The sequence below is a fragment of the Heterocephalus glaber genome, unplaced genomic scaffold (assembly GCF_053883595.1).
Source record: "Heterocephalus glaber isolate CG9 unplaced genomic scaffold, H.glaber_assembly_v1.0 deba00000122, whole genome shotgun sequence".
Taxonomy (NCBI): Eukaryota; Metazoa; Chordata; class Mammalia; order Rodentia; family Bathyergidae; genus Heterocephalus; species Heterocephalus glaber.
The window spans coordinates 67,403,237-67,418,775 of NW_028258138.1; the positions used below are offsets into that span (position 1 = coordinate 67,403,237).

At 36.3% G+C, this 15,539-nt stretch overlaps 1 protein-coding gene across 1 annotated transcript in view; it reads right to left on the minus strand.

The window, feature by feature from the left end:
- Lsamp (limbic system associated membrane protein) overlaps nt 1–15,539 on the minus strand; it is a 2,156,433-nt gene that overhangs the window by 1,588,552 nt on the left and 552,342 nt on the right. The window lies entirely within an intron of this gene.

Sequence of the window (15,539 nt, forward strand, 5' to 3'; positions counted from 1 at the left end):
TGAGGGGTGGGGAGTGGTGCATCTCTCAGCCTTTACACCTGTCCTTGTGATTCATCTTCTCCTTGGAGATTTATCTCAGGTGAATATTGTCAGTATTGTACTGGCTTGGGGTGGGGCACATCCCCACTTAACATTTCAGCCTGAAAGCACATTCTTGCAGTTAATTTTCCAAATACAAATTGAGATTAAGTTTGTATGCTCTCAAAAGCTTGAAGGCTCAGGGAAACAAAAGGGGCATTAATACAAAGTGTGCAACATATAAGTGAGTCAATGGCTTTTAATCTGTTGGGTAGCTGTATGAATCTGACCAATCTCTCCATATATACACACAATTCTGTACTGCACTGAGAAACTCAGCAAGCCCACCTAGACTCCTCCAGTCTCAGACTCAGGAGATAAAAAAAGCTTAAGAGATACAGGAAGGAAGTCCTTCTTTGGCTCATTTAAGGCCCATTTTCAGCTGTGTATAATTGACCTGGGGTCATCCATTTTCTGCAAGGATGGTTAATTTGTCTATCTCTGACACAGTCTAATCTTACTTCATGACCCCCAAGTTCAACTATATAAAATAAATGCAAGTTTAACATGGGTACAGTACAAAATAATACTTTATTACAGGAATCACATTAATAAGATGTTTCTTACTGAACTCAAACTCCACACTTGTCCAACAGAGAATTTTCCAGTACCTTGACTGTCACTCTGGGATTCCATGGAAAGTTTTATGGAGAAAACTTCAGGGAAAAGTATGGACTACCAAATGCTTACAGCAAGATTTCCTAAAATTTTTCACTCCCACTCCTATCTCCCCAAATTCCCACACATCACAGTGTTTGCCCAAAGCTGTTCAGAACTTTAGCATTACCTTCTTTCTCCTCATTCATCAACATCCTCTTTCTTCACTCATGTTACATCCTCCAGCATTGCTTTTTCCTTCCTCTGCCTGGTCTCTGTGTGCCTTCCTAGGTTTAACTATCTATTTCTTTCCCACATAGCAGAGCTTCACAGAAGAGTATTGGGAGAAGGAGGCATTGAGCCCGATAGTCAAGTCGAACTCCATGAAAACAGAAACGGTGTTTGTTTTCAATCATACTCTGAATGCCTCCCACAGTACCCGACACTTAATACTTTCCAGCAAATATTTGTTGAATAAATGAACAAAGAGGTTCTCATTGAACTTGTGTTAGAAGTTAGGATTAAAAGCATTGACTTGAATGAGGAAGATTCCAGATAGAATTCTACAGTACCATATGCAAATAAGGACTGAAGCTCTCTGATGTTGCTAAGAAGGTAGAACTAAACAAAGGTTAACAGAAGAAAGCATATAGGTAAAAGAGAAAATCAGACATCCAAGAAATGGTTCTTGCAGCAAAATAAAAAGCTATTAGAAAGATTATAGAGAGGAAGGAGAGAAAGAGAGAGATGGGAAGAGAGAGAGAGAGCGCGCGCGCGCGAGAGAGAATTACTCGACGGAGAAACAAAATAATGTGAGAAATCTAGTAGAGGTGAGAATTACAAAAGAAATATTCAAAGCCAACAACATAGCCCTGAAGAAAGTGTGGACACCATATCACTCCACATCAGCAGTTAATTTAATCAAGTGGAGGACTTACATTTTGACTTTTTACTGGTTTTTGATTTTTTTTTTTGGTACCGGGGATCGAACTTGGGACTTTGCGCTTGCAAGGCAGGTGCTGGAACCACTGAGCTAAATCCCCAGGCCTCATTTTGACTTTTTAAATCAAATTTTCTCAATCAGGTATGTTTTGTAAAAAGGTAAATGAATACATCAAACTTCTAGCTGACAGAAGTAAACAATGAAAAATAATCTGATTTTCTTTAAAACTCAAGGATAAAATAGAATACTCTATTTTTATCTCATGTGCATGTGTGAGTCTGGTTTACTTTTTGTAAGTAATTTCATTTCTAGGTTTTCCTGAAAGAGTTGCTTTCCAAGAAAGGAATAAATACATGATAGAAAGGCCCAAACTATTCCAATTGCATCAAATTTTTAATAGTATTTGGAATGAATCTTATAAAGATTTTATATTTAATTTGTGGGGGGCAAATCTCATTACTACTAATAATTAACCTATATTATGAGCTAATCACCTGTGAAATTTCAATTAAACTAAACTTTAATTAAAGTTCAAATTCTAGTTTAAAAGCATAAGAACATTTCAACCGAAGAACTTTGTTTTATTAACCCATATCTTTAATTTATTTACCATTTTCAAAATCTACTCTCTTATTTCTGAAGTCATGTCAAGCAAATAAATGTATCTGGGGGCCGGGGATTTAGCTCAGTGGTGCCTCCGCCTGCCTTGCAAGCACAAGGTCCTGAGTTCGATACCCAGTATAAAAAATACATATATATATCTGGTATTATGTTTCACTTTATGAAATGTAGCTGATGTTTCAACTAAATGTTAATATGCAAAGACAGAGACATGAGGTAATGTAAGGAAGGAAGAGATGCAGTATGTGTATTGTATGCATGTAAGGCGGGATTTGTCAGTGAAAAGGAGGAAAACAAGAAACTTGAATCTGTCAGTGTCTACTAGGCTGAAAAGTGAGAACAAACACACTTCCCCTTTTTTTCCTTTTTAATGAACAATCTTCAGCCACACCTTTAAAATTAGTGGTCTATATGATTATTATCAGCTACCTTTATTTCTTCTGGGATGCCTAATCAGGGTATTCCCAAATGGATTTGGGTAATTATGACTCTCACAGGAACTGAGAGTATGAAACAAGACCTTTGTTTCAGTTTTCTTTTAATCTAAAGAAGGGTGAAAAGAGTTATTATTGGCTGAAGAAACTAAAATCTAAATCACAAGAATTTTTCATTCATTTCAGGGATGCTTCAGTAAAGGGTCCCTTATCTTTAAAATTACACAATTTTTGAACTCTAAAATTTCCAAGCATGTTCTTTTCTGCTAGAGTGAGTATCTTGTTGGATATGGTTGATAAAATTAAGGGGTCTTCTCATCAGACTGCATAAAGAGTCTGCTCTAGTCTGCCTTATTAATAAAATGTATATATCCAACCTCAGCCTACAGTCTTGTAAGTTCTCAGAAAGACCTCTTTCAAGTGTATGAACAGATAATTTCTAACTATAGTTAGTCACTAGCAGAAAAAACTCAAGCAATTCATGGATGATCAATAATAAATACTGGAATTATCTTTTAACAACAATGTACTTATGTAAGAGAGTTTAGAAGGTAGCAGTCTTGGACAACCTTCTTTAAAACTTCTTTATTTTTCTAGAGTACAATTCAAGTATTTAACCTTTATGTAGTTGGTAGTGAAAAAACACCATTTTTTTAAAAAGTTCCTTACCTATTTACTTTTGCCTCATTCACGTCTCAACTAGCCCTATGAAATAAGAAAAAGCATTAAAAATCTTTCAGCCATACTCTTTTCCCAGGTTAGAACTATAGGAAAATCAGAGGCCATCGTTTTTGATATTTGCCAAATTCTTGGTAAGTTTGAGATTAAGTTTCTTCTGACTCTTAAATTTTTTGAGACAACACCACTAAATTGAATTAAGAAGTAATTGCTTTCCATATCACCTGATTGTGAATATGTAATTCCTTCTTTCCTAATTAAAGATTTGGGTTTAACTTCTTTACCAGTCAGATAAAAAATAGCTATATTTTACAACACTAGTCTAAACATGTTTTATCAAGAAGCAAGTAAGAAAGCATTCTAAGGGAGATAAATGAATAAATATCTTCCGAGTATAGATATTTGTTGTGGATATGGATTGATACACATGTATTCAGTGATTTTTCTAGCTTAATTTCTTAGAACATCAAAGTTTGAAAGTAAAAGACTACCTTTCTTAGACTTCTTTAAACCAGGTTTTCAGTTGCAATTTAGATTTGGCTAGCTGGAGTACTTTAGTTAGATTTGGAAAGTGGAAATGAAGAAGGATGTGGATGCATTCGTTTGGTGGCAATGTTAGCAGAGGCCCCAGAACCTAGTCACTACCTTCCCAGGTATAGAAACAAGTAGGAGACTTCCTCTATTTGTGATAGCCTTGCATCAGCCTTACCACGGTTCTGGGCCAGTCAGCAACAATGAAAAGTTCCTGAAGGTAGCTGCTTTGGAGCCAAGGGCTTTCTCTTCACAGAAGAGGCACTGCCTCTCTTGGTGATAACCTGGGTATGTCTTGATGGGTGCTACCTGTAAATCTAGTTTAAAATCAATTTTTTAAAACCCAAACTATAGGTTGCTTAAGCCTATAATTTTCCTGCTAGAGCCATTCCTGCTTACATAATGCAAAGTAATTTGTATTACTGGCAAATAAATTTGGACCAATACAAAAAAAGTTACTTTTTTTAAAGCTACAGTCAGATTAAAATATTTAATCCATTCTTTTAAACTCTTCTTCCTATGCCTCTAAGATTTTGTCCTTTATTGGAGTGGCTCTTCCTATTTAGAAATTGGTTGACCTAGTAAAAGAATTAATTTTGATCAGTGTCCTGAAATGAGGTAAAGAAATATACTGACTAGCTGGAAATTTGATCATTTAATCAATGTCAAAGATATAAAGATACATAAATTTCAGGGGTTTTTACCTTAATTTTAACTTTAATCTATAAACATCAATGCACATGAAAGCTAAAACAAATGTAACAGATATAGAATATTTAATGAGCTGGCAGACTTAATACATGGTTCCTCATAAATAGAAGTTTACAAAGATATGTGCAGAATAGATTGTTTTTGTAACAAAAGACATATATTTATATTTATCAAAAGAAATTAGAAATAGACTAAAATATTATTGACAGTAGTAATTATTAGGTCATGAATTATGAGTAGTAATAAACAATTTTGCCCTGGTAATAAAGTTTTATCCTTTTTACACAAAACTGCTGCTGAGGAAAAGTGATTCAATATTGCTAGTGGTCTTTAGATTGTTAATATTCACTGCTGTGTTTAATCTGTCTTTAATTCTGTAGGAAATGAGTCCATGAAAAAAATTATGAGTTATTATTACCACAGCAATATTTAATGATATTAACTTGGAAGACACAAGGCACTTAAAAAAAATGAAGAATCTATTTTCAGTTCAGACCTAAGCAGGAAGAGTCATTGCACCAAAAACTTTGAAAAATTCCTTCAGAACCTGAATACAGAGTTAAGCTTCTTAAATTGCACAGGTTAGAGGACTGACAATCTAATATAGCTTTTCTGTGTGAATGAAAACAACAATCCAATTCTCAGAAATGATAAAAAGTGAATAATAAAAGGCTCAAACAGCTATGGAGCCTTGAGGGAAGACATGGTGTCATTGCACAGGATTGGAAGGACCTGGAAATATGCACTGACAAGCACACAGGTATGGCTCCTCATCAAGTATCTCATGTCTCACCTGGATCTCCATTGTTCATCTGCACCTGACACAAAACTGGAGTGTCAGATTCAAGGCTCTTCTTTCTCTGATGTTGTATATGCAACTTTAAAATAAAAACTGTTTCAAAGTTTTCTGTCTTCACTCTTAATAAACTATGTAGACATTTTCATGGGTCTCAATATAAGAATATGTTTATAGATCAGCTGCCAACATACCAACATGGGCTCAGGAGTCCTGATCTGACTGGAGCCCTGCTTCAACTGGCTCACCATGCCCACCTGTGACCAGGAGACCTTGAGGACCCCCTGGGCATGCTCAACAGTCTCCAGGGTACCAGTGCGGGCACCTGTGATCCAGCCCATCCCCCCCCCGCCCCCTGCCACCTCTGGCCTCTTGGCTGTCCAGCTACCTAATTCCACACTACAGAGGCACAGGGGGAAATAAAGGTCATTGTCCTGATCTGCAGAAGTGAACAACAGAGAGAGGGTCTCTCTCAGGCTCCCTGATGAAAACTGAAGCCCACTGGAAAAGTGAAGATAATCTCTGCAATAAAGGCACACCAGACCACCATACTTAGTAAGTTGGAGGGATCATCACCTCCCATCGGAATCTGGACTATCTTCAGGAGAAAGGCAGCTGGAACCTGCAATAGAACCTTGCAGAGTTCAACCCTGCAGGAGGACAGGGAGCTCAACTTGGGACTTGCAGCCAGAAATCTGCCTGAATCTCACAGGGCTGTGACTGGCTTGCTGAAGCTCATTGACTTATATCTGCACACTGCTGCCCACATTGTCTATTATGACAGCAAAGACATACCCTGAAGGAGGCCATTCATTTTTATCTTTTATATGTTATTTTCAAAATTACCACTATTTTTTGCTCTTATTTTTAATTTTTTTCTTCTTTTTCTACTTTTTAAAAATTTTTATTTTCTCTTTTTTCTTTCTTTTCTCTTTTTTTTTCTCTCTCTCTCCCTTGCTCCCTTGCTGTCCCACATTGTTATTCATTTCCCTTTGTGTTCCTGTTCTGGCCCTAATTTGGATTTCTTCTTTATTTTTCTTTTCTTCTCTTTCCTTTTCTCACCTGTATCCTCTGGACTCACTGCTAACCTTCCCTTATCCTTCTATCTACCTTTCCCTCCCTCCCCAACTCCTTATAACTCCCCATCTTGAAGGGTAAAGTTGCTATATTGAAGAGTTTATTCACTATAAAGATATGTTGGATTGGTCCTTGATTGTGATTTAATTCACACAGTTAAAGGTGATAGATTAATAACTACCACAAATTGTCATTTTCTAAGAGGTACTTGATGCTGTTGTGTTGCTGAATGTATCACTTGGGCTAAGGTGTTGTGATTGATCTAATCAGTTGTCCTTCCTATTATAATGAAAATGAGATAGCCTCAGAGCCATTAGAGATTCAAAACCTAAAGACCAGCTATATCCGGAAGACACCTCTGAGAAGCAATCATTCCATAAGGGTTCTAAGTACATCAACAAAGATACTTAAAGTAAGCAACTTCAAAGTATCAACCCAGGAGCTAAACCAAGGACAGTACAAAAAGCAAAAATGAGAAGACATTTAAGCAAGGCACAAACTCAGACTTCCACCCCACCAAGGGTAAATTCTGGGGGAAATGAGGTGGAAAAATCTGATAATCAACCACCTGGACACCTTGAACTGATAGCACAGGAAGTGACAAAACATATGAATGAGGCTCTAGAAAAATTCAAAGCAGAAATAATCTCCCAGATAACTACAGAGATGGTGAGCAGAGTGAAAGACATCATTAGAGGCTCTAGAACAAAGACAGACACAAAAATAGATGAGCTCAGAAACATGCTGGAAGTCATGAATGCCTAGCATAAGAAAGAAATGGAAACCATGAAACAGATTCAAACAAATATTCAGGAGATTAAAAGCTCCATTTAAAGCATGCACAGCAGATTAAGAGAATGTGAGGATAGAATATCAGATATAGAAGACAGGATTGTGGTTAAGGACCATGAAAACAGAGATTTCTTAAAAATAGTAAGGGACCACAAGAAATCAATGCAGTAGCTTCTAGATGATGCGAAGAAGAATAACATAAGACTGATAGGAGTCCATGAAAAAACAGGAGAAAGTACAATTGACATAACAAAAGTGTTCACAGAAGTAATAGTAGAAAACTTCCCAGACAGAGGTGAAGAATTGGACATATGGATAAGTGAGGCATATAGAACTCCAACTAGCCTTGATCAAAAAAAGTCTACACCTAGACATATAATAATCAAGATACCAGAAACCCAACAGAAGAACAAAATCCTACAGGCAGTTAACAAAAAGAAACAAATCACCTACAAAGGAAAGCCCATCAGAATCACAGGAGACTTCTCAACACAAACCCTTAAATCAAGGAGAGCCTGGAGTGAAGTATTTCAATCCCTAAAAGAAAATAATTTCCAACCTAGACTATTGTGTCCTGCAAAATTATCTTTGAAAATCTATGGGGACATTAGATACTACCATTACAAAGAACACCTTAGAAATTTCATAAACACCAAACCAGCACTCCAAACAATTCTAAGCAATATCCTAGAAAAAGAAAATGAAGGTCACAACTCCATGAGGCCTAACAAAAGGAAGCCATTAGGCAAGGTAAGAAACTAAAGGGAAAGGAGGAAAAATAAGAAATAAAAGAGCCAACAACAGCAAAACATCATGACAAGAATGAGTCAATATCTATCAATTACAACTATCAATGTTGATAGCCTCAATTCACCAATCAAAAGAAATAGACAGCAGAATGGATAAAGAAGCAAAATCCAGCAAAATCCAGCAATATGCTGTATACAAGAAACACACCTAATTCAAGAAAAAAATTCATAGACTGAAAGTAAAAGGATGGAAAACACTTCTCCACATGACAGGAACCCAGAAAAAAGCAGGGGTAGCAATCTCATTTGCAGACAAAGTAGATTTCAAATCAAAACTAATTAAGAGAGACAAAGATAGTCACTACATCTTTGTGAAGAGAACAATCCAAGAGGAAGAGATGACAATCCTAAATATATATGCACCAAATACAAATGCCCCCAAATATACAAAACAAATATTAATGGACATGAAATACCAAATAGGCACTAATACAATTGTAGTGGGGGACCTCAATACCCCACTATCACAAATAGACAGATCATCTAGTCAAAAAATTAACAATGAAATTCTAGAACTGAACCAAGCTATTGAACAGATAGACTTAGTAGATGTTTACAGAGTGTTCCCCTCCACAAAATCAGAATACACATTCCTTTTGGCTGCACATGGGTCATTCTCCAAAATAGACCACATGCTAGCTCATAGGACATGTCTAAGTCAATGTAAAGGAATTCAAGTTACCCCCTGTATATTATCAGACCATAGCACAATACAATTGGAGATCAATAACACAAGTAACTACAAAACTCCCACAAACACATAGAAAATGAATAACACCCTCCTGAGCAACCAATAGGTCACAGAGGAAATTAAAGAAGAAGTTAGACGGTTTCTACAAGTAAATGATAATGCCAGTACAACATACAGGAATCTATGGGAAACAATGAAAGCAGTTCTATGTGGGAAATTCATAGCACTGAACGCCCATATTAGGAAAACAGAGAACTTAAATGAATAACCTAATGCAGAATCTCAAGCTCCCAGAAAAAGAGAGCATAACAAACCCAAAGCTCATACAAGAGAGGAAATTATAAAGATCAGAGCAGAAATCAATGCAATGGAGAATAAGAGAATGATACAAAAAATCAATGAATCAAAGAGTTGGTTTTTCAAAAGAATAAATAAAATCAATAAACTTTTAGCCAACTTTATCAAAAAAAGGAAAGAAAAGGCCTCAGATCCATGCAATTAAGAATGAAAAAGGTGAAGTCACAACAGACCCAGCAGAAAACCAGAGGATCATCAATACCTACTTCGAGAACCCATACTCCAATAAAATGGAAAACACAGAAGAAATAGACAGATTCCTAGATACATACGAATTGCCAAAATTAAATGAAGAAGATATAGAAAATCTAAACACTCCAATTACAATAAGTGCAATTGAAACTGTAATAAAAAAATTACCAACAAAGAAAAGTCCAGGTCCTGATGGCTTCACTGCTGAATTCTACAAGACACTTAAAGAAGAACTATTGCCATTACTCTTTAAACTCATCAAGGAAATTGAAAGGGAAGCAAGGCTTCCAAATTCATTCCTGGAAGCAAGTGTTACTTTGATTCCAAAACCAGGGAAAGATCCAACCCAAAAAGGGAACTAGAGGCCGATCTCCCTAATAAACATAGATGTAAAAATCCTCAACAAGATACTGGCAAACAGAATACAGAGGGTCATCAAGAAGATCAAACACACTGACCAAGTTGGATTTATCCCAGGGATGCAAGGATGGTTCAACATACACAAATCAATAAATGTAATGTACTACATTAACAGAGCCAAGGACAAAACCAAATGAGCATCTCAATAGATGCAGAAAAGGCATTTGACAAAATCCAACACCCATTCATGATAAAACCCTACAGAAAATTGGAATAGATGGTCTTTATCTCAACCGGATTAAAGCTCTCTATGAAAAACAAACAGCTAACATCATACTAAATGGTCAAAAACTGAAAACTTTCACTAAAATCAGGAAGAAGACAAGGATGCCCACTATCACCACTCCTGTTCAATATAGTTTTGGAAACATTAGTCACAGCAATTAGAAAAGAGAAAGAAATAAAAGTAATAAAGATAGGAAAGGAAGAAGTTAAATTGTCATTATTTGCTTATGATATGACACTTTACATAGAAGACCCAAAAAACTCTACCAAAAGACTTCTAGACTTAATTGACAGATTCAGTAGAGTAGCTGGATATAAGGTCAACACTCAAAAAACAATAGCCAACTTGTACACAAATAACAGACTCACTGAGAGAGAAATTAGGGAAACAATTCTTTTTACAACAGCATCCAAAGAAATGAAATATCTAGGAATCAAGCTAACAAAGAAAGCAAAAGACCTCTACCCTGAACACTACAGCACTCTGAAAAAAGTGATCAAAGAGGATATAAGAAAATGGAAAGACATTCCTTATTCTTGGGTAGGAAGAACCAATGTAGTAGAAAATGGCTGTACTTCCAAAACTGCTATATAGATTTAATGCAATCTCAATTGAAATTCCAACAATATATTTCACAGAACTAGAGAAAACAATCCAAAAATTCATTTAGACCTAGAATAGCAAAAGCAATTCTAGGCAACAGAGACATGGGTGGGGTTATCACAATCTCCAAATTGAAACTATACTACAAAGCTACTGTGACAAAAACAGCATGGTACTGGCAAAGAAACAGATCCGAGGATCAGTGGAATAGATTAGAAGATGCAGAAACAACTCCAGACATACTCAGCCACCTCATCTTTGACAAAGGAGCCAACCACCCTCATTGGAGGAAAGATAGCCTATTTAATAAATTGTGTTGGAAAAACTGGATTTCAACCTGCCAAAGGTTAAAACTAGACCCATACCTATCACCATGCACTAAACTAAGATCAAAGTGGTTAAAGATCTAAATATTAAGACAGAAACATTAAATTTCTGGAAGATAAGTTAGGTAGAACTCTTGAAGACATTGGCATAGGAAAATTCTTTATGAACAAAACCTCAATACCACAGGAACTAGCACAAAGAATCAACAACTGGGATCTCATCTTATTAAAAAGCTTCTGCACTGCAAGAGAAACCACCAACAGAGCTAAGAGAAAACCTACAATGTGGGAAAAAATTTTTAGCAGCTGTACCTTACACAAAGGACTACTATCTAGAATATATAAAGAACTGAAAAAAATCAGATCCCCCAAATTCAAAGACCCAATTCAAAAACGGGCATCAGAACTGAACAGACATTTATCAGACAAAGAAGTAAAAGCAGCAAATAAATATATGAAAAAATGTTCAACATCACTGGTCATTCAAGAGATGCAGATGAAAACAACAGTGCAATTTCACCTCACCCCAGAAAGAATGGCTGCTATCAAGAAATCAACCAATAACAAATGCTGGCGGGGGTGTGGGGAGAAAGGAGCCCTTCTCCATTGTTGGTGGGAGTGCAGACTGGTGCAAACACTGCGGAAATCAGTACGGAGATACCTCAAAGACCTAGGGCTAGAGGTCCCATTTGATCCAGTTATTCTCCTGCTGGTTATCTTCCCAAAAGAATGAAAAGAATCATAGCACAATGATATATGTGCACCCATGTTTATACTGGCACAGTTTGTAATATCTAAAGTTTGGAAACAGCCCAAGTGGCCATCAACTGGAAACTGGATAAAGAAGATGCATTTTTTTTTTATAAAATGGAGTATTACTCAGCCATAAAGAATGAGAAACTAGAGACATTTATACCTAAATGGATGCATATTGAGGCCACACTCTTAAGTGAAATAAATAGGACACAGGTGTAAATACCGAATAGTTTCTCTAGTGTAAGAAACTGAAAGTGTAAATAAGGATTAAAATTATTAAAATAAATAATTGATAATTTGTAATAGGAAGAAAATGTCCAAAGGGGTAGGGGTGGTGGGAGGGGAAGGGGAAAGGAAAGAAGGGAAAGGAAAAATTATGAGCAAAGAAAAAAAAATGGAAACGAAGTCTATGTAAATGGGAAGGGTGGAGGGGGTGAAGGGCACACAGGTAATGGGGAAAAAATAAGAACTAAAATACATCATGTACAGGTACAAGCGCCCAACGATAAATGTAAATGTATTGTATACCTAAAATGTACCAATAAATGAATTTAAGGAAAAAAAAGTATATGTTTATACATTTCCCATATAAAAAGAACTAGAACAATTATTTCTTTTATGTTAGAAACAATATTCTTGTATCCAAAGTAACCAAAATTAGGCAAAGTGCATCCACTTGTGAGAAGGGTTATTTTTTTTTTTTGTCTGAGTGTGCTGTGTATTAAAAAATGCATGAATTTAACCACATTTTGCTTTTTGGTACTGTGATAAATTCAAATTTACTTGGGGACTATTGACCAGGAGAAAATAGAGGGTTTCTAACAATGAGAGTTGATCAAAAGGAATTAAAATACTGAGCCTCAAATTGTTAAATTCCATACTTGTTTTGACAGAACTACTAAGATCTAGTTTTGTTACATAAAGTGAAAGTAGTCATAAAAGTTAAAAATTATCAAATAACATAAACTGAAAAAGTCTGAGAAGTAGAAAATATTTTATCTCACATTTTCTTGAAGTCAGACTTTCTGTATAAAAGTGAAAAATTTTGGTAGGTTATATGGAAAATTTCAAAACTTTGAGGGGCCGTGAATTTGTGCATTTATATTGAATTGGCTGCTCAGAAAAGGATTTGTTGTTCTTTTTCCAGTTAGGTTACACATGGAAGGTTATGAGAATAAAACCACTGACAATAAAAACAGTTACAAAAGTCATATTAATCCCCTTTGGGAGGTAATTTGTTGCCCCCTGTCGTTATATGTTAGGCTCTCTGAAATGCCTCAGAATACCGAACCCTTTCTACTTTCAACATACAAACATGCACTACTGTCACATTACCTATTCATGTTATTCCTTCAAAAGTCCACACACTTTTCCTTGATACTGCTTTGATATAAAAAAGTATGCTGATTTTTTTTTACCCATAGAAATTCTGAAAAACTGAAAGTTCTGTCTTTGGCACTAGTGTCCTCATGGCCATGTCAGCATCCTTTAGTCCTCCAGGAGTTCTGCAAACTGTACAGCCCATAGAATGCTGGTGGAGTTTAACATCTTCACTCAGAAAACTGATTTTTTACTACCTTCCTTCGTTTTATTAACTTTATGATTACATCTAACTTCACATTATTTTCACTCTGTTGATTATTGTCTGCACTGTCTTTTAGATTTACCTATTAATAACTTCCTAAAATATTCTTCTGGGAATTACCTCTCATTGCATCCTCCATATCATCACCTTGGAGTAAAGCTTCTCCGGGTTTTTATGTGAGAATCCTTGCATCTTTCCTCGCAGTGTCATTTCCCATGGTCTCATCTGTTTTCACTCACTCCCGGGGGCTCAGTTATGCTTTCCTGTTCCAAGGTTGGCCTTCTTTTACTGCCACTCTCTTCCTCCTACTCAGTTTCATCCACCATCAGACCCAGAGAGGTCTCTCTGACACCCCACGGGAAACTTCCTGAAGATGCCCTCTGTCTCAATACTGACAGAGGTACGTGGGAACAATTCCAGCCTCGGAGTTGTCAGCTAATCAAATGCTTCTCTAAAAAGCAATGACAATTGAGATGTATTTTGATAGGAAGAGAGACTGAGAAGGCAAAGAACAGTAGGGAAGGGAGTTAACAAACGGGAGGAAAAGACTAGATTAGATGGTAAATGGGCATGAGAGCATTTTCTATGCCTTTATTTTAGGAATTTTATCAGGGAAAAAGACAAGAAATGTGCATGTACATGAACCAGTGGAGAGTCAGACTATGGTAAATGAGTGGAGAGGAAGAATGACAGGAGTCACTGCAGAGTACTGAATTAGTGATCACTTACCCACCACTGCGTTTAGCACTCTGCAAACCATTGCAAAGCATCCCTACAAGGCATTTACTACTTCTGATTGTATTATAAAGAGAGAAACTCCAAGGTCCAAATTTTTCAAGATATTTAAAATACTGTTAACCACTCGGGATTGTTGGAAAAAGAATATGAACCCAGGCTGGCCTTCTGCAGAGACCAGACTTACATTGCACTTATAGCGGAGATGGTGGCCATTCAATCTCAGAAAGAATCAGAGCTATACAGTCTAAGAAAAGGAAACAGCAGCAGAGACCCCTGGCTTTCTGACGCCTGTTTATGATCATTTTCTTGAGAGTAAAGCCAACCTCAAGTGAATGGCAGAAACATACTGTGACAAAAGTATATTCCTTTAGTAAGTTACAGGTGAGCCATTCCCAGACTGATAATGTTTTTGTTTTGTTTTTGTTTTTGTTTTTTTGTTTTTGGTACTGGGGATCAAACTTGGGACCTTGAACTTGCAAGGCAGGTGCCAGAACCACTGAGCTAAATCCCCGGCCCACCAGACTGATAATGTAATGAAAATTTTATTATCCCCTTTCATCACACATCTCAAGGATTCAGAGAGTTGATTGATTGTGACTTTATTACTTTCTTAAATGAGATATTGTATTTTTCTAACCTTTAATTACTTCATTAAGATAATTTTAAAACTGTGCTTGTTTGATTTTCAATTATAATTTCTAATCCCCCCACACACACCAAAGAAGAAAGAAAAGCTGGAACTAGTTTAGAAAGAAAAACATGTGTGATCACCAAAACAGCTTGAAAGTATCTTCATGAACAAAAATTGTGAATTTGTCACTGTGCTTCCAAACTGATCTTAAACATGAACTATCTCCTTCCTTTCCACCCCTTTTCATTTACAAAGAAAATAATGTAGTCTATTAGTATATGATGAAAAAAACTTATCCTTACACTAAATTGGCAAGCAAAACAAGCAGCTACAGGATAAATGATACCAATATCCTTGTTTTCAAGTCTGCTAAGTCTGATGTGTTTTTTTCTTAATCTCTCAAATTTGCTCCCTTGCTTCTTTGGAAAATTCTTGTTAACAAAATTGCCCAAGTGGGGAATAGGATTACAAAAAGTTGAATTGATGAGTCTACTTTAATTGCTATCAAAAAGCAAAACAAACCAAAATAAATGAGTACACACATAGTTCTGGAGTGATTTCTTTTTCAGTCATTCGAACCATAATCAGTTAATTCTTTAATCATCTGGTTGGGTGCCATTTAGTTATTCAACAAATATTAATCATAGGTCTTTTAAGGTAATATGATAAGCATATGGTGATGAATACAATGTAGCTTTGGTCCTGTAGTTGACTGGTAGGAGAGAAAAAGCAAAGGCAGCACACTTAGAATAAGTGGAAATGCCAATGGCGGGAGGGTGAGGACATTGTAGTAAAGTGCCAGGGATTTAGAATATGGTCTGGGGTGTGCAATAGGCTACTACGTGGGGGAAAGAAAAGCTTCATGGAGAACTCAGTTTTTGAGTATGGCTTTGGAGAGGAGGTTGAATTTGAATATGTAGTTATAGCCCCATACAGGGAATAGGGTG